We start from the raw sequence: 27,931 nt of genomic DNA, 5'->3' as shown, positions 1-27,931 counted from the left end.
CACCATCTTTTTAGGATCACTCTGCCCAGCCCAGAGTAGGACTCAGCAACATGACAGGAAAGTGACCAGAGGGGAAGGACACAGCAGAAATAAGAGGTGTAATGCCAATCCCACAGATTCCTGGGGTGGGAGGATTTCCTCCTCATACCCCTTGATGGACACCAGACACACCAAAACTGGGAGAACAAAAGGGAGCCTGAGGAACTGGGGCTGGTATTAGAGTCCACCAGAGAAACAGAATTAATTGGAGACATGCACGTGTAGTCTATCTAAAGGCCTGTGAATCAAGAGACATGTACGTACAACTGATGGTGAATGTCCCAGTCTGAAAGTCAGCAAACTGAAGACCCAAGAAGAGCTGGTGCTTCAGTTCCTGTCCAAAAGCACGGAAAGGCTGATGTCCGCGCTCAACAGGCAGGCAGGAGGCGTTCTCTCTCACTTGCAGAAGAGTCAATCTTTTCATTTTACCCAGGTCTTCAACTATTTAGATGAGGCCCACCCACTGTAGGAGGTTAATCTGCTTTCCAGCATCTGTGGATTCAGATATTAATCTCACCGAAAACCACCCTCACAGACACACCTGAAATAATGTTTGATCAAATATCTGGGCAACCTGTGGCCCAGTCAAGTTGATACATAAAATTAACCATCACAGGGCTCAACGTAGTAAAAGAGAGGGTACTTAGCATAAAAACGCTTAAGCGGTATGCAAGAGAAGTCTCCTTTGACCCAGGAAAGGCCTGATTGTCTTTAAGTTTCCCTACTCTGAGGTCAGAGCAGGTACAAAGCCAAGTGGATTGAGTGACTGCAGGACTAAAGAGGGACCCTGAGGGGGATCCCTGGGAGGAGCCCAGAGTAAGGGAATATGCAAAATATGTACCACCTGGTCCTTACGTAAATCCAGAACAGACTCCTACCTTCTGTCTCTAACTTAAAATTATTTATGCTGGCATTTCGTCTTACGAATAAACATTGTAACACAAATCATTCATTCTATCTCTCTAATAATTACCAGCTCATTTGTGAGTGATTTTTTAATTTGTTCTGGCTGCCACTAGCCGGGAGGTCCCTGTCTGAGCCATGATTGACAGTGCATGCATGCTCAGTGGCTCTGTTGTATCTGACTCTTTTGCAACCCCATGGACTATAGCCAGCAAGTCTCCTCTGTCCATGGAATTTTCCAGGCAAGTATACTGGAGTGGGTTGCCATTTCCTACTCCAGGGGATCTTCCTGACCCAGGGTTTGAACCTGTGTCTCCTGCATTGGCAGGCGGATTCTTTACCATTGAGCCGCTGGGGAAGTTCCCAATTGACTATCTAGACTGCATCAATTTCTTTTTTGTTCTGTTTTGTTTTTCAGAGAAAACTTTTATTTAAATACATTGTAAAAATAGTGTGAGGCTTCCCTGGTGGCTGCAATACAGGAGACCTGGGTTCAATCCCTGGATCGGGGAGTTCCTCTGGAGAAGGGAATGGCTATTCAATCCAGTATTCTTTCCTGGAGAATTTCATGGACAGGGAGCCTGGCGGGCTACAGTCCACAGGGGTCGCAAAGAGTCAAGCACGACTGAGTGACTAACATTCACAAGCACAGCCTGAGTAGATGGTATACGAAAGTTGGAAAATCCTCAGCGCTCCCCAGACTTTCAGCTTCCATGTGTCCTTTACGTCCCCGACATGGGCAGGAGGAGTGGGCAGTGTTCTGGATGCTACCTCCATCCTGCCCTAGTGGACTTACAAACCTCAGAGCTGCTTAACTTCCCCTGACATATTCTTAGCTGTGCATTCACCTCCTGAATGTTTCTGAAATCTGTAGCTTATACATCCCTCCCTCTTCAAAGCCTTGAGTATAAAGTGCTTAAGAGAGAAGGAAAGAATGCATCAAATTATTCCAAGGACGTCCCCATCAGGGTGATGGTCACGAGGTCCCTGGCACCTGGTGTTCTCTTATAGCCAGTGAAGCATGGCCTTGTGCCCACACGTCATGGCTAGGAACACACACACCTACCCTGTCGTCTGGAGGGAGAGAGCCTCTGCCACTGTGGCTGCCTGCCTTGCCACCTGCTCTCTTGTACCCACAAATGCTGGCTGCTCTGGGGCAGTGGGCTGGCACGGCATTTACCCTCACTGCCCCCATCCACTTGGTGTCAGTCTACTCTCCAGCGTCTGGCCACCTGGTAACCTCTAGGCCGCCAGGGCCAATGTCTGCCAGGGACTACAGTGATGCTTTATAGTCTCATGAACTAGTACTTTTTACCATCTGGTATGAGAGGATTTCAGTATTTTAATCACCATGAGGAATTACCAGTGTGTCCTTAGCAAATCACAATCCTGAGTCAGAAGGACCTAGGGACCATGAGGAAGGGGGGATGGGGATAAAGGGGCAACCGATGAGGAGGGGTTTCTCTACAGGCTAGACAGGAGTAGCTGAGGGAGGCAGCCCAGGAATCTAGCATTAAGACCCCCAGTGTCCCTGAGAGGACAGAGAATGAGCTGGAAAGAGAAGCTAGAAGTATGGGTCTGCTTTGAACATCTGAACTCTGCGCCCTTAACCACTCGATGGTAAAAACTAAGGGTGGAGTGCTGGGCAGATGTACCATGGACCATGTACCCACACCATGCCAGGCCCCATGGAAGGTATGCCTCTAATAGTTTTCTTTACATTTCTCAAAGAAGCTATCTCTTTAAAGAACATATTTTTATGTCCTCACATTTTACATGAGGATAGTGAAGCTTAGAGAGTTGGGATTTATGTATTCATTCACCCTACAAATGAACATACCAAGTACTGTGCCTCGCACTAGGTAAGGACTGACCCAAACAGACACGGGCCCTGCCTTCATGGAGTTTACAGTCTGGTGAGGAAGACCCACATTAAAGAAGTGAAGTGAAAGTTGCTCAGTCGTGTCCAACTCTTTGCAACCCCATGGACTATACAGTCCATGGAATTCTCCAGGCCAGAATCCTGGAGTGGGTAGCCTTTCCCTTCTCCAGATCTTCCCAACCCACAAATTGAACCCAGGTCTTCTACACTGCAGGTGGATTCTTTACCAACTGAGCCACAAGGGAAGCCTACATTAAAGAAATGAGCCCACAAATAAATATATGATTATATGTCACTGTAAAGTATAGTTAGAAAAAGGCCAAAGGTACCATGAGAGTGAATGATGTGGGGACCTAATGCAGACAGACCACTCAAAGAGAACTTCCATCTGCAGGAGCCCTCTGTGACCCAGCCAGTGAACGGCAGAACCAGGATTCTAATGCACGGCCTTGTTCTCCCAGTGGTTCCCCATCACTAAACAAACGGGAATGGAGGGGCTGATCAATCTCCCCTTTGATATCTTCAAATCTTGGACACATCTTTGGCTGCTGTGGCCTAAGGTTCTCACTTCTACCTTCCTATCATCTATCCTACCTATCTCTCTTTGTGTATAGGGTTGGGATAAGTCAGACATGGGAAGCTAGTGATGGGACCACTGAAAAAAATGTTGACCAGTAGCAAGAAGCTTTGAGGCCCATTCCTGACTTTGCTGCTTCCCGAGGATGAGACTGAGACACTTTGCTTTGCCCAGACTCTAAGGGGTCACGCAGTGATCATGGCTACCTTTCAGTAAGCACCTACCACACGTCAGAAGCTCAATAGCTGCTTTTGCTGAGCATTGTTCTCTGTGGTTGCCTGAATTATCAACCCTGATTCTTCATTCCTCCCTGCACTCATGCTCTTGCCTTGGGCCAATTGTGGGCAGACTGTGCTTCCTGATCCCTGTCACCAAGCTCAGCCACGTGACTTACTTTAGACAATAGGATGTTCACAGAAAAGATGCAAGCAAGGACTTGAAGTGTGTTTGAGTAGTCTTTATCTTGTGTCTCTTCTCTTGCTATGAGAAGAGATTCCCCTAGGCAGCTGTTGCCACCTCAGCCTGGGCCCACAGTAAGATTCGTGAAGGAGATTGGAGTTATCCAGACACACAGCTTGAACCAGAGCTGCCCAGCCTAGCCCAGCTCCAGCAGCTGGTCCCAGCCAACCCTTGGAAACATGAGAAATAAATATTTTGTTGTTGGATGTCACTGAGATGTACTGATTGTTACACAGCAATAGCTAGCTGACACAGTATTTAAACCTCACAACAACTCTATGAACTTTTGTTTGCTATCATTTTCTAGATGGATAAACTAGAATTGAGGTTTATTCTTTGGCCTATGTCATAAAATTAGCTTGTGGCAGAGCTGAGATTTAAAGCTAGGACTTTCTGGGGCTAAAGTCCTCCAAAAGGTTGGTACTGGTGCTACTTCAATAAAACCTTTGCACTGATACTGATTCTGTGATGATGTAAATTTGGATGTGATGTCCAGGACAACTGCCCCCTAGAGCCTGGAGCTGCCCAGTTGCACAAGTTTATCCTAGTTGTTTTATAGACTTATCAGTGATGCTATTCTAATTCATTCATATAAAAATTTAAGTGCCTATTTAATAGCAGGCTTTGTGGTCCTGGGCTGTCCCGTACGCAGGAGACTCCGGTTCAATTCCTGGGTTGGGAAGATCCACTGAAGAAGGAATAATCTACCCACTCCAATATTTCTGGGCTTCCTTGGTGGCTCAGCTGGTAAAGAATCCACCCACAATGTGGGAGACTTGGGTTCGATCCCTGGGTTAGGAAAACCCCCTAGAGAAGGGAACGGCTACCCACTCCAGTATTCTAGCCTGGAGAATTCCAACGGCTATATAGTCCATGGGGTCACAAAGAGTCAGACACAACTGAGCAATTTTCACTTCGCTTTGAGGTATTACAGCAGGTTTTGTGGTATTAAAATTGACTAGAAAGCAGGAGCAATTTTTAGAATAAAACTTAAGTGTCTTGGAAAGGGAGAAAGAGAAATGAAGGAGATGGATTATATTTAAGAATATAAAAATCCCAGTGAGGGAAAGAAGGAAAAAAGAGATGATTACTATTATTCATTTCAAGAGGCTGGAGTGGAGCTAACACTCCAACCAGGAGATCCGTGAGAAGACTCTTGTGGTTATCATCAGGCAAGTGTCAGTGGTAACTTGACTGAGGGTGAAAGGGTTAAGTGAGCTCCTGAAGAATGAAAACACATGATGTGGCAAGTGTCCTAAAGCCACGTTGTGAGGGAACTGGACAAGTCAACCAACCTAAGATCAATGGCATCCTCCAAGTTTCTCCTCCCCATCCAAACTTAAGAGCTACAGAGCCCAACTCTAGGTCAGGGCTGGTTTCCAGTTAAGTGGGCACCTCATCTCTTCTTCAGCCTGGGTCGGGGTCCCCAATTAGCTGGAGACCCCAGCAGGATCCCTCGTCCTCATAGCAGGAGGGCAACTGTTTGACCTCGGCCTGGGCCTGTTCCAGCTTCGCCGGGAGGGTAGATTGCAGACCTGAGTCAAGGCTGAAGAGATGCTGGAGAGGCTTCCAGTTTTCAGAGGCCAAGGTGGGGGTGGGGAACAACATGGAGGAATCGATGCTGGACCTGCTTTGGATCAGAAACTGATCTTCTGTCTGCAGGGCATGAAGTGAAAGCCAGGAGGGGGTTTGATTTATCCACCACAGGATGAACCAGACCTCTGTTCTTCACCCCATCAGATTCAACTCGCAAGTTAAGGCCTGGGGACAGGGATCAGAAGCACATCGACGTTGTCAGGCTGTCTCTGGTGGTAGTGGACATCTGCTTCCTGCTCCCTTAAAACTCAGCAGTGGAAACTTGAGCAAATAAAGGACAACCATGTGGGTCACCGAAAGATACCAGGAGCCCAGCCTCGCTGCCTCCTGTATCCCCAGACTTGGTTCCAGAGGCCAGTTCTGCCAAGGGTGGAGAAGCCTTTTCCTGCTTAAGCATTTGGGTCATGGCTTTGCTAAATGTTTGTTTCTGAGCAGGCTGACTTCCTTAGGCAGTGACTAAGCTTCGAAGTCATAAAACCCGGTACTAAACCTGTCAGTGAGGCTGTCAGCCGGGCCAGGATGCAGACCATAGGTGTTGTTTGCAGCCAGGCAAGGCCCCATACTTCAGGTCCTCCAAGAGCTCCAGGCGGTCCCTGTCTGACCTGCTCTGAAATCCACAGGCTCTCCAGGTCCTTTCTGATGGGCCAGGAGGTCCAGCTGGCATCCACCTCGGATGCAGAGCAGGACTGAGCGTGGGTAGAAAGATGGGCCAAGATCAGTGTGACTTAGATGACCTACACTGAGTCATTCTCTGAAACCCTTTCTGAATCTGTGGGCAGAGAACCCTAGGATGTGACGGAGAGGGCTGTCTCCCAAGGGGTTTCCAACTCAGCTCATTGCAACACCATGCACTTCCTGTGGATGGTTTTCACACACAGTGGTCGTGAAACCCACAGTCTGAAGAGACTGACCTCAGCTCAGCCACATGACTTGGGCAGGAGGCATCTTTGCTCTAAGCCTCAGTGTTTTTCAGCCATAAAGTGGGAACAATAGTATCACCTGTCCTGCCTGCTCCACAGGCATTTGGAAAAGCTCAAGAGGAATAATATATTCAGAGGATTTGAATAAGGGCAGAGTGCCCCATAACAATGAAGAATAAGTCTTGAGTTCAACCCAGCAGACCTTTACCTGGTGCCTCCTCTGTGCCAGACGATGTCTGGGCACCAGAGATCAGAGAGGAGGAAGGAGGATACAATCCTGCCCCCATGGGCTCAGCACCCTGCTGTATGCTTGGGGGAGACAAAAATGTCTCCTAATGGTAGCTTCCCAGGTGGTGCTAGTGGTAAAGAACTCTCCTGCCAACGCAGGAGACTTAAGAGATACAGATTCAATCCCTGGCTCAGAAAGATTCCCTGGAGAAGGCAATGGCACCCCACTCCAGTACTCTTGCCTGGAAAATCCCATGGACGGAGGAGCCTGGTGGGCTGCAGTCCTTGGGGTCGCGACTGAGCGACTTCACTTTCACTTTTCACTTTCATGCACTGGAGAAGGAAATGGCAACCCACTCCAGTGTTCTTGCCTGGAGAATCCCAGGGACGGCGGAGCCTGGTGGGCTACAGTCCATGGAGTCGCACAGAGTCGGACACGACTGAAGCGACTTAGCAGCAGCAGCAGCCCCATAACAATGAAGAATAAGTCTTGAGTTCATCCCAGCAGACCTTTACCTTGTGCCTCCTCTGTGCCAGACGATGTCTGGGCACCAGAGATCAGAGAGGAGGAAGGAGGATACAATCGTGCCCCCATGGGCTCAGCACCCTGCTGTATGCTTGGGGGAGACAAAAATGTCTCCTAATGGTAGCTTCCCAGGTGGTGCTAGTGGTAAAGAACTTTCCTGCCAACGCAGGAGACTTAAGAGATACAGATTCAATCCCTGGCTCAGAAAGATTCCCTGGAGAAGGAAATGGCAACCCACTCCAGTATTCTTGCCTGGAGAAATCCATGAAGGATATCTGGAGCCTGGCGGGCTACAGTCCATGGGGTCGCAGAGTCAGACACGACTGAGCACACACACACAATGGTAGCACTAGTGACATGCATTTTAATAATAACAGCTCATTCACTGAGCACTTGCTGTGGCCCAGCCTTGAGTTAAATAACCTCACACACATGTACTCCTGGACAACTAGGCAAGGAAAGCATGGCTATTTTCATTTTACAGACGAGGAAGCTGAAGTCCAGTGGAGTGCAGTCACTTGCCCAAGGTCACTCAGCTAAGCAGCGATTTCAACATCTCTCTTCCCAAATGTGCATCCTTCTCTCCTGGACTCAGCCACCATGCACTTGTTTTAAATAGTTTCCTTTTACAACCTTTAGCAACAGGACTAAAGAGGTTTGAGCTTTATTGTGTCAGTATATACAGGGACGTGGGCATAGAGTCTATATATCAATAGAGCACCAGTGTGAAATGAATGCTTTTGAGCTGTAGTGTTGGAGAAGACTCTTCAGAGTCCCTTGGACTGCAAGAGATCAAACCAGTCCATCCTAAAGGAGATCAGTCCTGAATATTCATTGGAAGGACTGAAGCTAAAGCTGAAACTCCAATACTTTGGCCACCTGATGTGAAGAACTGACTCCTTGGAAAAGACCCTGATGCTGGGAAAGATTGACGGCAGGAGGAGAAGGGGATGACAGAGGATGAGATGGTTCGATGGCATCACTGACTCGATGGACATGAGTTTGAGCAAGTCCTGAGAGTTGGTGATGGACAGGGAGGCCTGGCGTGCCGCAATCCAAATCTGAATCACAAAGAGTCAGACACAACTGAGTGACTGAACTGTTGTCCATCTTGTCCGTCTTCCTATTTAGACTGGACCCATCTCCCAGCAGGTTAGCAGCCTCTCTGTGCAGTGGGCCCACAAGTAGCAGTCACAGCATGCCCTGGCCCAAACTTCTGCTTATTTAAAAGCAAGCAGACTGGCGCAAGCCAGGCCTCCTTTTCCTGCAGCAGAAGCTTGGGCAAGCTCTCTCTGAGAGGAGAGTGACACCTGCTTTGAGCTGCTTTCATGGAGGTGACAGAGAAGACGCCACTGCAAAGCGTCTGGAGCCTGGAGCGCCTTCGCCGCCTGGCCCCACCCCACTCCTTCCTGCCCCGCCCCTCCATTTCCGGTCCCGGACCCTCAAGGTGAACGCTGCTCTCAGCCCTCCGGATGGGCCAGGCTCCGGCTCTGGAATCTTCTCCCACTTCTCAGAGGGCTCAGCGGGTTTTTTTCTTGTCAGGATGAGAGGATTGTGGTGACTGGCTCAGGCACCCGGGAAGGTGGGGAGCCTCTCCCACAACACAGGCTGTCTTAGATGTGGCTCCAAACAGACATCTGGGCCAAACACCCATTTTCAGTCAGCAAGCGTGGGGTGGGCTCCAGCTGGTCTGAGGGCTCAGAGAACAGAGAGAGAAACCTGCCCCCAGGGGCTCCCCAAGGCCAGACGAGACACAGGCTCACGTCCATGCTATAAAGGGCTGCAAGTGTTTCCATGATGTCTTCGTGAGCTCTGGGGGCCCAAAGGTGAGGCTGGGGATTCCTGCAGGGAGGAGAGAGATCAGGGCTGGCTTCCTGGATGGGCGCCCCCATCATGAGAACTGAAGATGCCTTCAGGGGGAGGCAGGTGGAAGGAGAAGTGAAAGCAGTGGTGTGGCGTTTACAGGTTCAAGGAGCTCCCAGGCCTACCCTTCAGGAGTAGCAGCCCTTCCCTACCCCGGCAGCCTACAATATCCATGGGCAGTACCTAGGCAGAGGACTGTGTGCAATCTCTCAGTGTTGGCCGACTCTGCGACTCCATGAACTGTAGCCCGCCAGGCTCCTCTGTCCACGGGACTCTCCAGGCAAGAATACTGGAGTGAGTTACCAATTCCTTCTCCGGGGGATCTTCCCAACCCAGGAATCAAACCCAAGTCTCCTAGGTCTCCTGCTCTGGCAAGCGGATTCTTTACTCCTGCACGGCCGAGATATCTGCCTGGTCTCCCTGGGGCGCCAGCCTTTAAACTTGCTTTTGCCAGCAGTCACAGGCTCACTCTGCTATTCAGCATGGCTAGCTCCGAAAGGTAGGATTAGACCGGAGGAAGTTTTGTGGCTATTTCACTTTAACCGCATCTAGTTGAATTTGTTGTCATGCAAATATAGGATTTTAAATACATTTATTTATACTCCCTTAATATAAAAGTGGGGATTGGTGGAGAGCAGAGGGATGAGGTAGGTGGATGGGAAAAAGAGACCTTTCCATGGCTTGTTTGCAGTGAGAGATTCTGGTTGACCCATCCCAGACAGGGCCTGGGCAGAAAGCCAAGCTCTTGCCGCCGCCTTCTTCCCTTCCTGCTCCCAAACACTGGGTTTGGTATCCACAGGCGGAACCCACCCTTGCCCCTTTAAATCTTGCTCACCCTGTCCATGAAGCTTACTCAGAGATAGCACTTAGACTCTCACACCAAAACTGATCTGAACCCAGAGCTGGGGTGAAGCCCTAAATGACCACCATTTGATTATTTTTCCATGTAGCTCATGGTCTTGCTTTGACACTATTTTTACCAATACATATAAAGAGATTTAATGTGTGATACTTAGATATACCCCCAAAAGTTAAAAATTTAACATAAGTATCACCTGTATGCCCACCACCCAGGTTAAGAAACAAACTTTTTACCAATAAAATTGAAATTGATCACTGTCTCCTCCCTCTCCTCAAAAGAATCTGAATTTGGGGTCCATCCTATATATCTATTGGGATTAAATTTGGCTACAAATCAGAGAAACCCCAAAACAGCTGCTTAAGCAGGACAGAAGTTTATTCACCTTTATAAAAAGAGAACTGGAGAAAAACAGTTCAGGGCTGCTGTGGGAGTTACATGATACTCAAGGACCAGCTGTGCTGTGTGCCAACATCCAAGAACAATTTCCACCTCCTGGACTATGATAGCTGCAAAGATCCAGCCGTTTCATCTACTTTCAAGCCAACAAGTAGGAGAAGGGAAGGAAAGAAGGTGACTTCTTAAAACTGCTTACTATGATATCACATATCCCATTGCCCAGAACTTGGTCACAAGGCAACATTCAGTTGCAAGAGAAGGTGGAAGATGTACAGTAGTTTCATTCCAGCTAGCCCTGTGCCCAGTTAAAAATCAGGAGTCTCCTTCTAAGGAGGAAGCAGAGAGTGAGATTGTGAGACACCCAGTGGTCTCTGCCACATCACAGTCTTAACCAGAATGCCATTTTAGCACCTTGAAATGTTGAAAATGCCTGTTTTTGTTTTTGTTTTGTAAAAAAATGCAAATATGAACAGTAAAGCACAATGAATTTTCACAAATGGATCAAGATATAGAATGTTACCGAAAGCCCAGAAAGTCCCCATTAAAAAAGAGCTCAATTAGAAAATAAAACGCCAGGTTAGGGGCTAGCTCTTTCTGTGTTGGCTCAAGAGAATTTAGTTTGCATTACTCCTGGAAGTCTGCCTCCTGGTAAACAAGCTGCAGTTGCACTTCCCTTAAGAGAAATCCTGACCCACAAGGGCCTGTGTCCATGGATTTGGTTCTAAGCTGCATTAGCTACAGAGAACTTTTATTGTGCAACTATGACGTGTCAGTGGCTGTACTGAATGAAGATGCCACTTTTAAATTTTATTTACCTATTTGTGTTTGGCTGCTCTGGGTCTTCACTGCTGCACATGGGTTCTCTAGTTGTGGTAAGCGGGTGTTACTTTCTAGATGTGGTGCGTGGGCTTCTCATTGAGTTGGCTTCTCTTTTGTGGGGCATGGGCCTCAGGGTGTGCAGGCAGCTTTAGTAGTTGTGGCATGTGAGTTAGTAGTGTTTGGCACACAGGCTTAGTTGCTCTGCAGCATGTGGGATCTTCCTGGACTGGGGATCAAACCCTTGTCCTCTGTACTGGCAGGCGGATTCTTAACCACTGGACCACCAAGGAAGTTCAAGATGCTGCTTTTGATGCTGTCCACACTCCTGGATCTCCCATTGCCTGGCATATGTGATGTCATCTGGGATAATATTGTGATGATTAAAAGAGAGAAATGTGGCCCAAGTGGTCTGTAAATATGAAACGACTTAAAGATGTTGCCATGGGCTTGCTATTGGTCCTTTTCCAATGGGATTTGAGTTGTGAGCCCTCTGCCTCGTGGACCGCAGCCTTCCTCTAGGTTTCTGGAACGCTCAGCCTGCCTACGTGCTCAACTTCCATGCTGCCCCCTTCCCGCCCTCCCTTTCATACTGTGCCAGCCCATATAGACTTAGCTCTTTTAATCTTGCTTCATCAATCATTTCTGTAAGTCAAGTCCCTGAAAATGTTTCCCCTGAACTCCCTCCAAACCTTATCTAAAACACTTACCTTCTGGTAAATGCATCATAGCCAATTCAGTCTGCCACCGCGGTTGTCCTTACCAGGAGAAAGAGGATGTGGAAACTGCGGAGGAGGAGAAAAGACAGGCGCTGGCTATCCGTGGATCTCTGTGTCTCTTTTTTAAAGATGCTGAAACAGCATTGAAAAGCCCTGCATGTAATCTACATTTTGGTCTTTACTTTAGCAGTATAATCTGGTGGTTAAGGGTTTGGACTCTAGCTTGAGTGCCTGGGTTAATATCCTGGCTTCATCACTTGTTTGCTGTGGCCAAGTCACTTAACTTCTTGGAGCTCTGACTTCCTCAGCTATAAAATGGGAATGATGAGTGTTTACCTCACTAGGGAGTTATGAGAATTAAATGAGATAATGCATGCATGGTATTTAATAAGTGCTCCGGAGCTGTTAGCTGTTGATTTTTCCTGTGACCCACCCAATATCCAGTCTCTCCTTGTCATTGTTAGCAGAACGCCGATTTTATGCTGGGTGCCAATACACCTTGGTTTAAAAAAATGATGATACTAATATTTTCTGGCTTCCTTTGCACCCAGTAGTCATGTGACATTGTTCTTGCCAAGGTGACATCAGCTGGAATCTCCAGTAATGCACCCAGGGAAACTTTTTAAAGGGAGAAGACTGAATTGGCAAGTGCTTGTCTGCCCTTCTTCCCTTTTACCTTTTTCTTGTTTAGAATGTGAGTGTGATGTCTGGAGCTTCAGCAGCCATTTTCTAACCATAAGCCAACTTTGAGGATGGGAGCCATATGCTCAGAATAAAGGAATAGAAAAATAAAAGGAATCTGGAACTCTTCTCCCAGATGATGCTGTGGCGCTACCATACTAGTCGTGGAGTGCCTGCCTTCAGACTTCTCATTACCAAATGAATGAACAACCCCCCCCCCCCCACAATCTGCTTAAACTTTTACTTATCAGGTCCCTATGGTGGCTCAGAAGGTAAAGAATCTGCAATGCAAGAGACCTGGGTTCAATCCCTGGGTTAGGAAGATCCCCTGGAGAAGGGAATGTCTACCCACTCTAGTATTTTTGCCTGGAGAAATTCATGGACAGAGAATATGGCAGATGACAGTCCATGGGGTCGCAAAGTGTCGGACATGACTGAGTGACTAACACTTTATTACTAGCAACCATGCACAACTCCTAGATACTACAAGCATTAGGCTTCTTCTGATGAGGAACAACTCCAATTAGAGCTGGGCAGGAGAGCATGAGTGGTTTTCACATTGCATGCCACAGAAGCTGGGCAGTTTGACGGATCCCACTTCTCAGACTGGAGATTGGGAATGGGGGCATAGGGGACCCCATTGCCTCTTCCTACCCCATCTTTCTTTCCAACTTTCATTTCAATGTGCTAGAGGGGAAGAGGAGACCCACTTAGCTTTCATTTAAAGAACAGATTTCAGGGCAAAAAATGTAAAAGGTTTAGAAACCAATGTTCTTTTCCAACCCCCTCATTTTACACATGAGTGATCTGAGGCCCCAAAAGGGAGGTCATTTGCCCAGTCAAGCTCAGCCAGGCAGAGCCAAGAGGAGAACCCAGGTTTTCGGCTCTTTCTGGGTGCCCTGCCAAGTGCTGGAACTACCACAAAAAAAAAAAAAGCAGATCCAAAGAGTTTACAATCTCTGACGAAGCCCCAACCCTCTGAGCCCTGATCAGCTGCCGGCTTGGGAGAATGGACAGACCTCTCCAGTTAGAACTAATGAGGGCTGGGAATGCCCTTTCAAGGATCTAGGCAGCCAGTGTGCCCTCCTGCTGAGAAAAATTTGGACCTGTTTCCTCTTCTAAGTAATTCATTAATTGTTTGTTTATTTTTTGTTAAAACACACACACACACTGGATGCAGAGGAGGTAAATGGATGGTGTGAAATCCTCAGTACATGGGGTTCTTTGTCCCGGTTCCTGTAGTCCTTTTCACAATGCTGGCTTAATCAATTCAAGATCAATGGCTGCTAAGTTGCAGCTGTAAACACCGCCTCTTTCAAGGTCAATTAGAGAGCAGCCCAGTGTTCTGTAGCAGGAAGTTGACTGTGGGAGGAGCAGCCTGGAGGGCCTGGGAGCGTGGAGACTTCTGTAACTGGTTGGAGGCCCTGTCCTTGCAGGGTTTCCCTACTCAGGCACACTTGATCTACTCAGTAGAAAATAAATGACCACTTGGGTGGAACTGGTGGCTCAGCGGTGAAGAATCCGCCTGCCAAGCAGGAGATCAGGTTTCGATTCCTGAGTTGGGAAGATCCCCTGGAGTAGGAAATGGCAACCCACTCCAGTATTCTTGCCTCCTGATAGAGATGCCTGGTGGGCTACAGTCCATGAGGCCACAAGAGTTAGTGAATAAACCACCACCATAACTGTCTTAAAACTATCATATCACGAAGTCTTATCTGATAAGTAGCCTTATTACCTTACTTACTTATTATCAAGTGCTCAGTGTTAAATGCTTAACGCTGGATTCTCCCACTTAATGATTTTTGGAAACAGGCTTTCTTCCCTCCTGGTGACCCCAGACACCCAGCAGGAGAGAGGGACCCGCCCCCGCAGCTTGCAGGGAGGCCTGGATATCAGGGTGACCTCCACAGCACTTCCATTTGTGAGCAATGAGCAAGGCCCCAGGGCCGCTTAAGGACACTTATATAAACTACAGTTTTCAGAACAGCTGTGTGAGCCAAAATCAGCATATTGTAATCTTTCATAATTAGGAAAATGAAATAATAGTATAAAAATAAATAAATTCATTAGGCAACTATTTGAAAAGGCAGTGGAGGGGAACCAGAATATAGACACTACACTCATAATTAGAGACCCAGGTTCAAATTCTCCTCCACCAACCCTGCCTCTTTCAGCAAGCCCTTAATTTACTAAAGCTCACTTTCCTAACCTGTAAATCAGCGATAACACTATCTTACTCAGGGAATTGTTATGAGGATTTTTTTTAAGTGATGCTGAGCACATTTCTGGCATGGAGTAGGGGCTCCATGGATGGTGGCTGAACCTGCCTCGAGGCAGGGCGTCTCACTAAGAGTTCAGGAGGGTGGATTGAGGCACAGGCCCTGAGGGTCTTCCCGAGGCAGGGAGCCTTGGGGACGAGAACGAGGGCTGGGAAAGAGGTTGAAGTGCAGAGATCATGGGCCTGTGCCGCTACCTAGGCGCGAGGCAGGAGTGCCGTTCAATGGTGCAAGGAACTGAGAGGAGCTTGGGAGACTTGCTGGGGGTGGTACCATTGACAAGACTGGGGACCCCAGAGATCCTCAGTTTGGGGGTGCCAGTGGACCACTGAGTAGACCTCAGGAGACATCTGGATAACTGGGAGTTAGCCACATGGTGGTAGTCAAGGCAACAGTGGCTGGCAGGCTCCTGAAGGAGACATCTGCTGTTTCTCACTGTCCAGCACATGCACACACACCTCTTCTAAGAGCTGCTCCCCTTTCATGCCCATTAGGGGCATCTGGCAGGACTGCTAGGCCCTGCCCCACAGTATACGAGGGTACACAACACAATCCTAGCACACAACTTACTTGGCCACATGACTGCTCCAGTGATGAGGATATGACCCAACACAGGGTGCTCAGAGCCCTGCCTCGGGATTTTTAAGTTGCAGTTGGAGGAGAAGGGCTTGTTTTTTGAGTCCCACAGAGGGAAGGAATTAAGGGCTGCCAGGTATCAGCCTCTGTGGTGTGTGTAAAAGCTAATTTTAAGGAGAGAATAAGCCAAGCAGAGTTGAAAAATAAAGAATTCTGATAGCAGCATGCTCCTGATTCCAGTTCACCCAAATCCACAAAGCTGTTGCGCTTCTTGAGTTCTTTGAGCTACTCCAGACATGTAAGTCTCTAAATTCCCTCTTTGTCCAACTTGGCTTACGTTGGGTTTCTGTCACTTGCAACCCAGAGTTTCTTGGCAACCTGTCTTCTCAAAGGCAGAAAGAGTACACAGCTGTGGCTTTTAACACTTTACTATTCATGGGCCCATTTGAGAAGCAGATGAAAGCTACGGATGCATGCACAAAATGTTATCTACAATCTGAGGTCCCAGCCTGGGGTGTTAGAACCTCTGGGATACAGGAAACAGCAGAGAACCTAGGCTGACCATTGAGGGGCAGTTCCTTTCAGAAGACCAGGGGAGAGACTAAGGCCAGAGGAGAAGCAAGGGCATAGAAATGGAAGGAGAACCAGGAAGGGGCACCATGGTGGAAGCCAAGGATGGAGTGACTGAGGCCATGAAAGGCCATGAAATTTGGAAGCAACTGAGTGGGTGTTATAGGGAGCTCAGCAGGTGAAGCCTGGGGAAGGTTCATGGAAGCCAGGTTGGGAGATGTGTAAGAGTGAATGACACTCGGAAACACTATGAAGTGAAAGTCGCTCAGTCGTGTCCGACTCTTTGCAACCCCATGGACTGTAGCCTGCCAGGCTCCTCTGTCCACGGAATTCTCCAGGCAAGAATACTGGAGTGGGTTGTCATTCACTTCTCCAGGGGATCTTCCAAACCAAGGATTCGAACCGGGGTCTCCTGCATAGCAGGTGGATTCTTTACCACCTGAGCTACCAGGGAATCTGGTGAAAAAAGCTAGACACAAATGGCCACATATTCTATGATTATGTTTATATGAACTGTCCAGGCTAGAATAGGCGGATCCATAGAGACAGAAGTTTAGTGGCTGCCGGAGACTGAGGAAGGGAGGAATTGGGAGTAACTGCTGATGGGTAGAGGGTTTCTTTTTAGGGTAATGATAATGTTCTAGAATTAGATAGTGCTGATGGTTTCACACTATAGTGAACACACTAAAACCACTAAATTGTACACTTTAAAAGAGTGACTATTATGTGAATCATATCTGAGTTTTTTTTTAAAGGAGTGGGTAAAAAAGGATGGGAAACAGCAAGAGTAGACCCTCCTCCAAGAAGCTTAGCCTGGAATCCAGGAGAGCTGGGTAGCAGATGCACACAGGTAGCAGGACCAAAGGAATGGTTTTTCAGGATGAGAAATCCTGACTTCAGAGAGAAGGTGGGTATGGAAGGCAAAACATGACATGTACGTGCTCAGTCACTAAGTCATGGCCTACTCTTTGCAACCCCATGGACTGCAGCCCACCAAGCTCCTCTGTCCACAGAATTTCCCAGGCAAGAATGCTGGAGTGGGTTGCCACTTCTTTCTCCGGGGGGGATCATCCCAACTCAGGGATCAAACCCGCATCTCCTGAGTCTCCTGCATTAGCAGGCAGATTCTTTACCACTGAGCCACCTGTTAAGCCCATGCAAAATATGACATACACACCCCACCACCACCACCAAATGTTCCTGTCTTAATCCCTGGAACCTAGAAATGTGTTACCTAGCGTGACAAAGGGGAATTAAGGCTTCAAATGGAATTACAGTTGGTAATCTGCTAACCTGAAAATTGAAAGATTATCCTGGATTATATGGATGAAACCAAAGTGATCACAAGGGTCCTTAAAGGTGGAAGCAGAGAGAAGACTGAGTGATTCAGTGGGAGAAAGACATAACCGGCCACTGCTGGCGTTGCAGGCGGAGGAAGAGGGGCCGTGAGTCAGGGACATGAGCAGCTTCTAGAAGCCAGGAAAGATAAAGCAAGTGGGTTCTCCCCCAGACCCTCCAGAACGAAGAGCAGCCTGGCTGACACCTTGACTTTGGCTCAGTGAGACCTGTGTAAGACATCCAACCTGCAGAACTCTAAGATACATTCACGTTGTTGAAGTTTTGGGTACTTTGTTATTCATACATTAGCCACAGAAAACTAATACTGTAAGATATTCCAGTAACAGAGATGATTAAAGTCAAGTGGATGTGAGATGGTGGTGATATAGGAAGAATCGGCTGAGAGTTACCTGACATGTGAAACCCCAAGCTGCCACTAAATTGACAGAGAGAGAGAGAGAAATCAACCCTGGCCAACCTAAGAGAAAACACCAAAGCCTCACCGAAAGTATTGTGCCGAGTCGCTCAGTCGTGTCTGACTCTTAGCAGCCCTGTGGATTGTAGCCGCCAGGCTCCTCTGTCCATGGGATTCCTCCAGGCAAGAATACTGGAGTGGGTTGCCATTTTCCTCCTCCAGGGGATCTTCCTGACCCAGGGAGGAAAGCCTACCACTAGCACCACCTGGGAAGCCATTGCTCAGAAAATTAAACAAGAAGCAGAAAAAGAGGCAAGACCAAGTAAACAGAGAACACAGTCACGGTCATGCCACAAGAAAAGCTTGACTGAAACATCACACTTGGCACCAGGGGACACTCCCCGTCACAGTCATTACACCAGCAATTCAGCGGCTCCCAGCCGGAACAGCCTCTGCCTCTTTGGGTCACTCGAGATTCCAGGTTCCAGAGAAGGGAGCCAGTGGCCAGCACAGTTAAGTGCTGCCCCCTAGTGGACAAGAACGAAGAGACGCCCTCTGCTGGACTTCGCCTTTCTCAGGGAACTGGAGGCTCCGCCTCCCACCTTAACCCATCCTGTGGGAGAATGTCTCCTAGTACCAAGCAGTTTCACACGCTAGATCCCCTTAAAAAGGTCTGAGGTCCCTAGACTTCAGATAATTACCATGGATGGGGGAATTCCTTGGCAGTCCGAGGGTTAGGACTTGGCACTTTCACTTGTCGTGCGTTCAATCCCTGGTCGGGGAACCAAGATCCCGAAAGCGGTGCGGGGCGGTAGATATAAACATAGATCGATATAAATGGATAGATAATTACCATAGAATGTTCCTGCTGGAAAAGACTTTTGAGATCTATGATGCAGCACTGTTGTTTGGGAAGCTCAGAAGGACTGGTCCCCAGCGGAGTTGGAACTAGAACACAGCCTCCCAGCTCCCTTTCCAGTGGTTCTCTGCCCTCACTGCACTATCCTCCAGCCTGCAACTAGCCTGCTCCAGGGTAGCTCAAGAGAGGAGGCGGGTGTTGCCATGGCAACCGAAAAACAGCTTTTCCAAGACTGGATGAATTTCTTGAACTGTCATACTTTTCTAAGAAGAGATGAGTAGTATTTCTATGTGATTTACTCCTTCTACCTTTGTAAACATAACTTTCAGGTGACTACATTAACAGTTCGGCAAAACATCCCTTTGCCTGGTTCTGTATATTCTTTCTGAAATCTGACTGCCCCAGGGACCGACAGGTTACTGAGCACCACAGCAAGGGCCTCTGGGCAGCAGGGGGCCACAGTGTCTGGGGTGAGAGGACGAAGAGGAAGCAGGAGGGAACCTGGGCAGGCAGGGAGGGAGCTGGGACTTCTAGTGAATTCATTATTTTTAAGCAAGCTGGCCAGGCAGCACAGCATCTTGGCTGGACAGGGCAATTAAACAGCTTCCCGAGCTCCTAATGAGTTGCTTTCTCGAGATTTAAGCTGCCCTTGGAGTTTCCCAAGGGAATTTATTCTCAAAAGTGGCCTCCCCTGGATGTACCTGGTCCACTGCCACTGGGTTTGGCCAATTGGTTGGAAAGCAGGAATTCTGGGTTCAGAGCCACAGCCTGTAATTTGCAAGGGGTGATCAGTTGCACAGTTCAGCCCTAATTCCAGCACTCATAATCATGCCTGCCAAAGACTCTTCCCCTTGTGGGGGCAGCTCAGGGGTCTGCTTTCTCATAAACCCATAGAGGGTCTACCATGCTTTGCACCTAGTTCACCGGGAGTTGGACACAGCCTCAAAGGCAGGATTTATGACTGACAAAGCTGTGTCCTAGAGCAGAAGCTAAACCAACCAGATTCTCTCCTGGGGCACTGAAAGCTGCAGAAAATTGTTACTAAATATGAGCATGAGCAGCGGAAGGATTTGCTGAGAGGAGGGAATGATGTTGGAGAGAGAGGAGTCTTCCTGAGGCCTGGCTGCTTGAAGAGGCGGAGCGCTTCAGTTTCCATTGTAATCTGGAACAACCTGAGTGCATCTCTGATCCTGTGACCCAAAAGATCCTCTTCCACACAGTCACACACACACACACACACACACAGAGCCAGGTGGACAATGGCCCGCTTCCATCTGACTGACTCAAGCCAGAAGGGCTCCGCCTTTGCCTCACACTGAGAGGACATATGTATGTCTAGTTGTTCAGTTGTGTCCAACTTTTTGTGACCCCAGGACTATAGCCCACAAGGCTCCTCTGTCCACGGGGATTCTGCAGGCAAGAAGACTGGAGTGGGTAGCCATTCCCTTCCTCAGGAGATCTTCCCAACCCAGGGACTGAACTCGGGTCTCCAGCATTGCAGGCAGATTCTTCACCATCTGAGCCACCAGGGAAGCCTCAAGAAGACATATGGGATCTAGAAAAATTCAAGAACTGTCCTCAGTTCCTCACTTTAGTTTTACCGTGAAACATGGGCAGCAGGGTCAAAATAGCCCCCTTTTAAATAGAGGGATCTTGTATGTTTGGTTTCACCAAATTATGATTTGTTTGTTCATGGGTCCATCTCTCCCAAGAGACTATGAGCTTATGGATTGAAACTGAGTCTTACTCATCTCTGGAAGCCTAGTGTCAATGTCCCAGTTACCTACTGCTACATAACTATCCCAAAACTTACTCACTTAAAATAACACGCTTTTCACATCATGATTTTGTGAGTCAGGAATTTATACAGGAGTCATCTTGGTGATTCTTCTGTTATACACAATCTCAACTGGGGTGACTCGGTGACATTCAACCAGCCACTGGCTGGGCTGGAAAGTCCAAGACGGCTTCCCGTGTCACTGGTGCTGCAGTGGATGGCTGGAAGATTGGGCTCAGCTGAGACCCTCTCTCTAGTCCCAGAAGTGTAATCAAAAGCAAACATTTCAAGAAGACATAGGCTGAAAGAGGCTCTGAAGATCTATCATTAGAACTCCCCGAATATCATTTCATCTGCATCTTATCAGTCAAGCACATCAGTAAGAGCAGTCCAGATTCTAGAAGGAAATTCGATTCTACTTCTTGTTGAGGGACAGCATTCGTGAACTGGAAGGGAAGACACTGGTGGTCATCGTCCTTATAGATGATCTACCACAGCCTAGTACAGTAATTGCCAATAAATATTCAATGGATAAATGAATTAGGATGAAAACAGATTAGCCCTACTTAGTTCACACAGATGATAGAGTGGTTCAATGAATACAAAGCACATGAAAATGCTTTCCAAACCATCAAGTGCTACAAAGAAATAAAGGTTTGTCTTAGGAGAAAACTACGAAACTTACTCTATTTACAAATGAGTGTTTGCAGGGTTCTCTCTGGACTCTCCCTTCCCATGCAGAGATTCATGACAGACATCACTAATCAATCACAGCTCTTGTCCACTGATGCTGTACACAGTCTCAGAATCCTTCTCAACTCAACACTCCAGTCACCCAATACAAACTGATCAAAGTTATCATGGGAGTTGAAACATCTTTACTATCAATTTTCTTGCCTAAATTCCTACTGCTAACCCACCCCCAAGGAGTCCAGGCTCTTAGTTTCTTAAAACATACACACAAACTGCTTCCTTTTTTAAATAGAAACACATAAAGTTTAAGTCCTGAAGAAGATGAAATAGCAGACACCATCACCTTCCAAAATTGGTTTTGTAATGGAAACAGAAACTGATTAATGGCAGTGAGCTCTGCCACTATGAATTATTTTAAAAGAAATAACTGCATGCAAGAATAGTCATGACACATTTCAAAAAGGAGAGAATCTGTCTACCTTGACAAATTTTCCTCCATGGAAGCTGCATTTCAAAGTGCGGCAAGACAAAACTTGTGCGTCTGGATGAATGCAGATCGAGCTGGCTGACCACCATGTGCCTCCCCGCTCATCGCCCACCCACCGGTTCCCCTCATACCCACTCTGCTGGCTGTTCAGCCTTTTGGAAAATACATTTTGATGACGCGGCTAAAGTCCTCGAGGAAAGACAGAAAAATCCACAAAACAGCCTCTGGTTCTAACGTGGCTTTCTGGCGTGTGATTGTTGACCCTGCAAGGCCAGCAGCAGGTCATGCCTCCCATGGGGTGAGTGGTCCTGAAAACTGCTTCTCTTCCCTCCCCAGCCTCCAGTCCTGCCCTGTTCTCCAGAAAGAAAACAAAAGGCTGAAAATCACTGATAGAATTTGAGGAGGCCAACTGGACAGCTAGAGGTCACAGGATTTGGATAAGGAGATGAGTTCAGGTCTCTGGGAGGCTGGGCTTCCAGTGGCTCAGCAGGTAAAGAATCCACCTGCAACAATGGGGACATGGGTTCAATCCCTGGGTCAGGAAGATCATCTTGAGAAGGGAATGGCAACCCACTCCAGTATTCTTGCCAGGAATATCCCATGGACAGAAGAGCCTGGTGGGCTACGGCCCATGGGGTCACAAAGAGTCAGACACAACTGAAGTGACTGAGCACAGCACAGCTCATTTATTAATCGCAGGTCAGTTTACATCCCTGAGGCCATCTGCTCATCTGTGCAACGGGAGCTATACTAACACTGGCCTTAAGGGAGCTGGACAGTTCAAAGGCAGTGACAGATGGGAGCCAGGAGCCTTTTCTACACAGCTGGGCCAGGAGCCACCAGCAGGATCTGGAACCACAAATCGGACAGTCAGCTTTCCATATCAGCATCCCAGCTTTCCCAAATGTGGAAAATCCAGGTCTGTAAAGCTGCCCTCCCCTACGGAGAAGGAATCCAGCCGTAGTGACTGGGATGATGCTTCATAGAGCTACGTTCCATGTCATCTGCTTAGAAACAACCCGAGTAGAAGAGTCCTAGCTGACCCTGCTGGAACCACACCTCGAGCTTCTTCATGAAGTGTTCCCAAGGAGCCCTCTAAAGTAGGCACGAGGTGTTATTGTTCTCATACAGATGAGGCAACAAGGCACAGAGAGGTTAAGGAGCTTACCCAAGTTTCCCCAGATGGTAGACTTGGGATTCAAACCTACAGAATCCAGCTCCAGTGGCTTTAACCTCTAGGCTACGCTACCTCCCCCAGAAGATGAGGGTGGCTGGAAAGAAGTTGGGACCAAGCAGCTCACTCAGAAAGGGTCTCTTTCCCTTCACTTCTTATACTTTGGGAGTAGTCTTTTTATTCTTATACTGCAGAGAAAATAAATGAGCCAGAGTCACAGCAAAAAAGCACAGTTGACATCAAGCATCCTGTGGAGTTAAAAAAAAAAGCAGAAGGGATGATGTCATTTACCTAAATGTTTTAAAACATACAGAAAACATATTTTATCTAGAGATTCAGACAAACACAGCAGCACTGAGACATTCCTTAGAATGATAAACATCATCTGTAAGATTTACCTTGGGGGCAGGTGCATATTGGGTAGGGGTACCCAAAGGGCTTCAAATATATCTATAATTCTGCAAATCAGTTTCAATGGTGGGAATATGAACATTCAGTAAATCCCTATGCCTTTCTGAATGTTTGAAATATTTTCTAATTTTAAAAATAACTTTCTACCTTAGAATACTAACATCTCAATATTGACATCTGATTCATGTGTTGCCCCTTAGGTTGTATCAGTTCCCATTTCTTTGTCAGCTGATGATCAGATTGCCTTGAGCATCTGCTAATAATAACATTAATAACAACAGTAACTAACACTTATTGAGAGCTTGCTGCTGCTGCTAAGTCACTTCAGTCGTGTCCGACTCTGTGCGACCCCACAGACGGCAGCCCACCAGGCTCCCCCGTTCCTGGGATTCTCCAGGCAAGAACACTGGAGTGGGTTGCCATTTCCTTCTCCAATGCAGGAAAGGGGAAAGGGAAAGTGAAGTCGCTCAGTTGTGTCCGACTCTTAGCGACCCCATGGACTGTAGCCTACCAGACTCCTCTGTCAATGGGATTTTCCAGGCAAGGGTACTGGAGTGGGTTGCCATTTCCTTCTCCAATTGAGAGCTTAGTATGTCCCAATATGCGCTTCCCTGGTGGCTCAAATAGTAAAGAACCTGCCTGCAGTGCAGGAGACCCGAGTTCAATCCCTGGAAGTTCTCCTGGAGAACTTCTGGAGTCAGGAATTTCTCCTGGAGAATGGAATAGCTACCCCACTCCAGTATTCTTGTCTGGAAAATCCCATGGACAGAAGATCCAGTTGGGCTACAGTCCATGGGGTTGGCAAGATTCAAACACAACTGAGCAACTAACACACACACATATACACACATGTACCAATTCTGTTAAACGCTTTTCAAATATCAACTCAGTATTCCCAGCAACTTTGTAAGGTAAGAACTGTTATTAACCCCATTTCACAGGTGAGGACGCTCAGGCTTAAAGGAATTTGGAGCGTTTCTATGGTTCCTCAGCTACAGAGCTGAGATTTGAATCCATTACTGCCTGACTCCAGAGCCCGACTTTGAATAAAACTCAGGTGCGAGGTGAGCGGAGAGGCAAGTAGGAAGACTGACGTGGCCCCCAACTTCAAGGGGCTTCCGGTCCATAGTGGACGCCATGATGTCCTCATTTCCCTGAGTCACTGGAGGCGCTACTAGCCGCAGCCCTCAGCTGAGTCCCTCCCCAGGACTTGCCCTGGGCTGAAGAGAGACAAGTGGCCCAAGGTCACGCCTTCTTCCGGGACCAGCTGCCTCCAGTGACTCGAGGAGGGGTTGGAAATGCCCAGTCTTTGCGCAGCTCTGAAAGCACTCCCATGTTCGTGCTCCTGGAGGTTGGCTGAGACCAAGGTTTCAGGGCTGCAGTGCATCTTCTCCCTCTGCCCCCTCCTGCACCTGTCACTCCCCCCTGAGCCTGGGCACAAGAGCATCTCCTGTAAACTTCCTGTGTGCAAGAGCCTGCTTCCCAGGGAACTGGCCTGGGACCCTATCTGACAGGGGAAGAAAGGACACGGGGACAATTCCATGCTGCACTGAAAGTCCCCCAGGGAGAGGTCTAGAAGGGCCCGAGGAACTACAGAGCCTTCCTGGAGGAGGTGAAGATTCAGCTGAACTTTGAAAGATAGGGAGAATGAGAATATTTCTATTTGGCCATAGAAAGGATGCTGACATGCTACGATACCGAGAAACCTTGGGAACATTATGCTAAGTGAAAGAAGCCAGTCACAAAAGACCACATGTACAATTCCATTTATATGAAATGTCTGGAACAGGGAAATCTATTCAGAAAGGAAATAGATTATGGGTTGTCTAGGGCTGGTAGCCTGGAGCTGAGAGGACTGGGGAAGTGATGGCCAAAGCTTATCGGGTTCATTGTAAGGTGATGAAAATGTTCTAAAATTAACTGTGAAACATTGCACATACCTGTGAATACACTAAAAACGATTTTATCTTACGCTTTTGGTGGGTTGTGTGGTATGTGAATTGTATCTCAATAAAGCTGTTTTGTTTTTTTTTTAAAGAGGAGAATCTGGAGGAGTGTGGGAGAATCGCAGATGGGCAAAACCACAGGCAAATACTTGGAGACTTACATGAATGTGTGTGTGTGTGGGTGTGTGTAGGTGTGATGAGAAATAGCAAAAAACAAAGGTGGCAGGAGGCCATGGCCAAATAAGGAAGGTCAGAAGTCCTTCCAGAGAGGAAGTTCGCTTCGGAAGGTCTGGGAGCAGTGAGATGAGCGTGGTGCTGCCTTCCCCAGCCTTCCCCTCCTTCTACGTTTTGTGACTGCTTTGTAACATTTTTTTTTTTTTGCTTCCATTTTATTCAGACTACACGTTGCCATAATTTTAATTTAAAGAATCTCAGAGATCTCCAAGGCTTCCGATTTCCCCATATCAAAGGCAGCCACCAGGAACTCTTTTCCTGGTGATACTTTTGCTACATCTGAAATTGTATCATCCTGGGAAAGGAAATTAACCGGCCAACAGAGATGTCCTCAGCTTTGCTTGGAACCCCAGTTGCTCTCCCTCCTGCTAGATCAGGTCCAGAACAGCTAAGCGAAACAACTTAGAGGGGGAATCCAAGAACAGCAGCCTTCAGAGATGGGGCTGCAGAAACCCAGCTGCTTTAACTATGAAGTCACGGTACACTTAGCTTTTGGTCAACGCGCCTCTCCTGTTCCATTTTAAATCCCAGTCCTGGTGGCTCTGCCCGGCTTGGGAAGAGGTTCTGCCATCTGGGGTAGGTCAGTACTGACGTCCAGCGGCCGCAGAGAATTCTCTGCCTGAAGCTGTCCATCTCTGTCTTCCCAGAATCCAGTGGGCATTCACCCAAGGAAAGGAGGAGCTATGGAAGCTGACAGCTATCAAGAGGTGCTGCTAATTTGGAGATCAGTGTGACCTGTAGCCAGAGGCCAAGCAACTCAGGGCAAGGCCTTGTCAGTTTTCAAGATGCCCAGAGGTTATCTGAATGATGACCCTAGTGTCATAGGGAGAGAATGGGGCCATCACTGGCAATGCAGTGAGACCTTATAAAGTTAAAATGTTAAAGAGCCACAGGGCCTTGAAAAACACACTGGATTTTAAGATAGAAAGCTTGGTTCAAGGGACTTCCCTGGTGGTCCAGTGGCTAAGACTTTGCACTCTCAATGCAGGGTACCTGGGTTCAATCCCTGGTCAGGGAATTAGATCCCACATGCCACAGCTGAGAGTTCAAATGCTGCAGCTAAAGATCCTGCAGGGCACAGGGAAGATCGAAGGTCCCACATGCTGCGGGTAAGACCCAGCACAGCCAAAGAAAAGAAACCTTGAGCAAGCCCCTTAAACTCTCTGTGCTTCAGCTTCCTCGCCTTCAAAGTGAGACTGGTGCTACCTTCTCAGCCAGCTTCGTGCTGTGGTAAGTGTCAAATGAGAATGTTTGCAAAGCATCTTGTAAGCTGCGAAATGCTGTACAGCTGGGGCTTCTAGGATGAAATGGTGATGGACAGAGTAGGGCAAACAGGAGCTGGGAAATACATGCTGCCAAATGACAAATAACACTTCCAATTTCCAATTTCACTGAGGCTTTGGAGACTCAGCCTTGGACTGCCAGGGTGACCTCATCAGAATAGGGCATTCTGCATTTTCTTCTGGCCTCAAGTCTCTGAGATAAACATTGGTGAGTAACTTCAGAGGCCATCTAACTTCAAAAATCATATATCAAACAGGTTTTTAAAAATAGAATCATAACCCAAAGGAAAAACACAAAGCACCATTTCTTCTAATGTCAAAGGGAGCTATTGTTAATGCTAATTGCACTAGTAGTCTACACCCTTGTACATTTTTTTTCCTCTTGTTTTACATTTGTATTTGGACTAGAGTTTTGGCAAGGAAGACTAGTCTTGCAAAGTGGCTCTAAATGAAATTATGAGATGACCAAACATAGCGAAATGGGGTTCGCATAGGAGAGCAAATGTGGGGAGGTGATTTTGGAGACTCAAAGACCATTGTTCTGACTCTTTTAGTGCCACCAGGTTTCATAAATTACCCGAATGGAATCTTTTAAAGCTTAGTCCAGTCTTTCTACTTGAGCTTAATTTGAAAGAAATATAAACCAATTATCCTGTGCTTCCTTGAGGTATCAGAGAGTGTTGAACCCAAATAAATAATTATGTTGCTATGTAAGTCTGTCGTGGAAAAAAATTCTATTCTAGCCCCAGGCGTGCTGCACGATAAGTTGCTTCAGTTGTGTCTGACTCCTTGCAACGCTATGGACTAAAGCCCACCAGGCTCCTCTGTCCATGGAATTCTCCAGGCAAGGATACTGGAGTGGGTTGCCTTGCCTCCCTCCAGGGGATCTTCCTGACCCAGACATCGAACTCTGTCTCCTCCTGCTTTGCAGGTGGATTCTTTACCACTGAGTCACCCAGGAAGTCCATTCTATCCCTGCTGCTGCTGCTGCTGCTGCTAAGTCGCTTCAGTCGTGTCTGACTCTGTGTGACCCCATAGACAGCAGCCCACAAGGCTCCCCCGTCCCTGGGATTCTCAAGGCAAGAACATTGAAGTGGGTTGCCATTTCCTTCTCCAATGTGTGAAAGTGAAAAGTGAAAAATGAAAGTGAAGTTGCTCAGTCTCTTAGCGACCCCATGGATGGTAGCCTACCAGACTCCTCCGTCCATGGGATTTTCCAGGCCTAGAAGGGTTGTTACTTTGCCAACCAAGGTCTGTCTAGTCAAGGCTATGGTTTCTCCCGTGGTCATGTATGGATGTGAGAGTTGGACTGTAAAGAAAGCTGATCGCCGAAGAATTGGTGTTTTTGAACTGTGGTGCTGGAGAAGACTCTTGAGAGTCCCTTGGACTGCAAGGAGATCCAACCAGTCCATTCTAAAGGAGATC

The 27,931-nt window shown here is 47.6% G+C and overlaps 1 long non-coding RNA gene and 1 other non-coding gene across 2 annotated transcripts in view; both read left to right on the top strand.

Annotated features, from left to right (window-relative positions):
- LOC148776035 (uncharacterized) overlaps nucleotides 1-27,931 on the top strand; it is a 106,159-nt gene that overhangs the window by 73,454 nt on the left and 4,774 nt on the right. The window lies entirely within an intron of this gene.
- TRNAE-CUC (transfer RNA glutamic acid (anticodon CUC)) lies at nucleotides 26,169-26,241 on the top strand. The gene has a single exon. It is a non-coding gene; the product is annotated as a tRNA-Glu (tRNA).

The sequence above is a fragment of the Moschus berezovskii genome, chromosome 12, assembly GCF_049115385.1.
Source record: "Moschus berezovskii isolate FMDL1 chromosome 12, NW_MosBer_1.0, whole genome shotgun sequence".
Taxonomy (NCBI): Eukaryota; Metazoa; Chordata; class Mammalia; order Artiodactyla; family Moschidae; genus Moschus; species Moschus berezovskii.
This window is presented reverse-complemented; position numbering and strand designations above follow the sequence as displayed.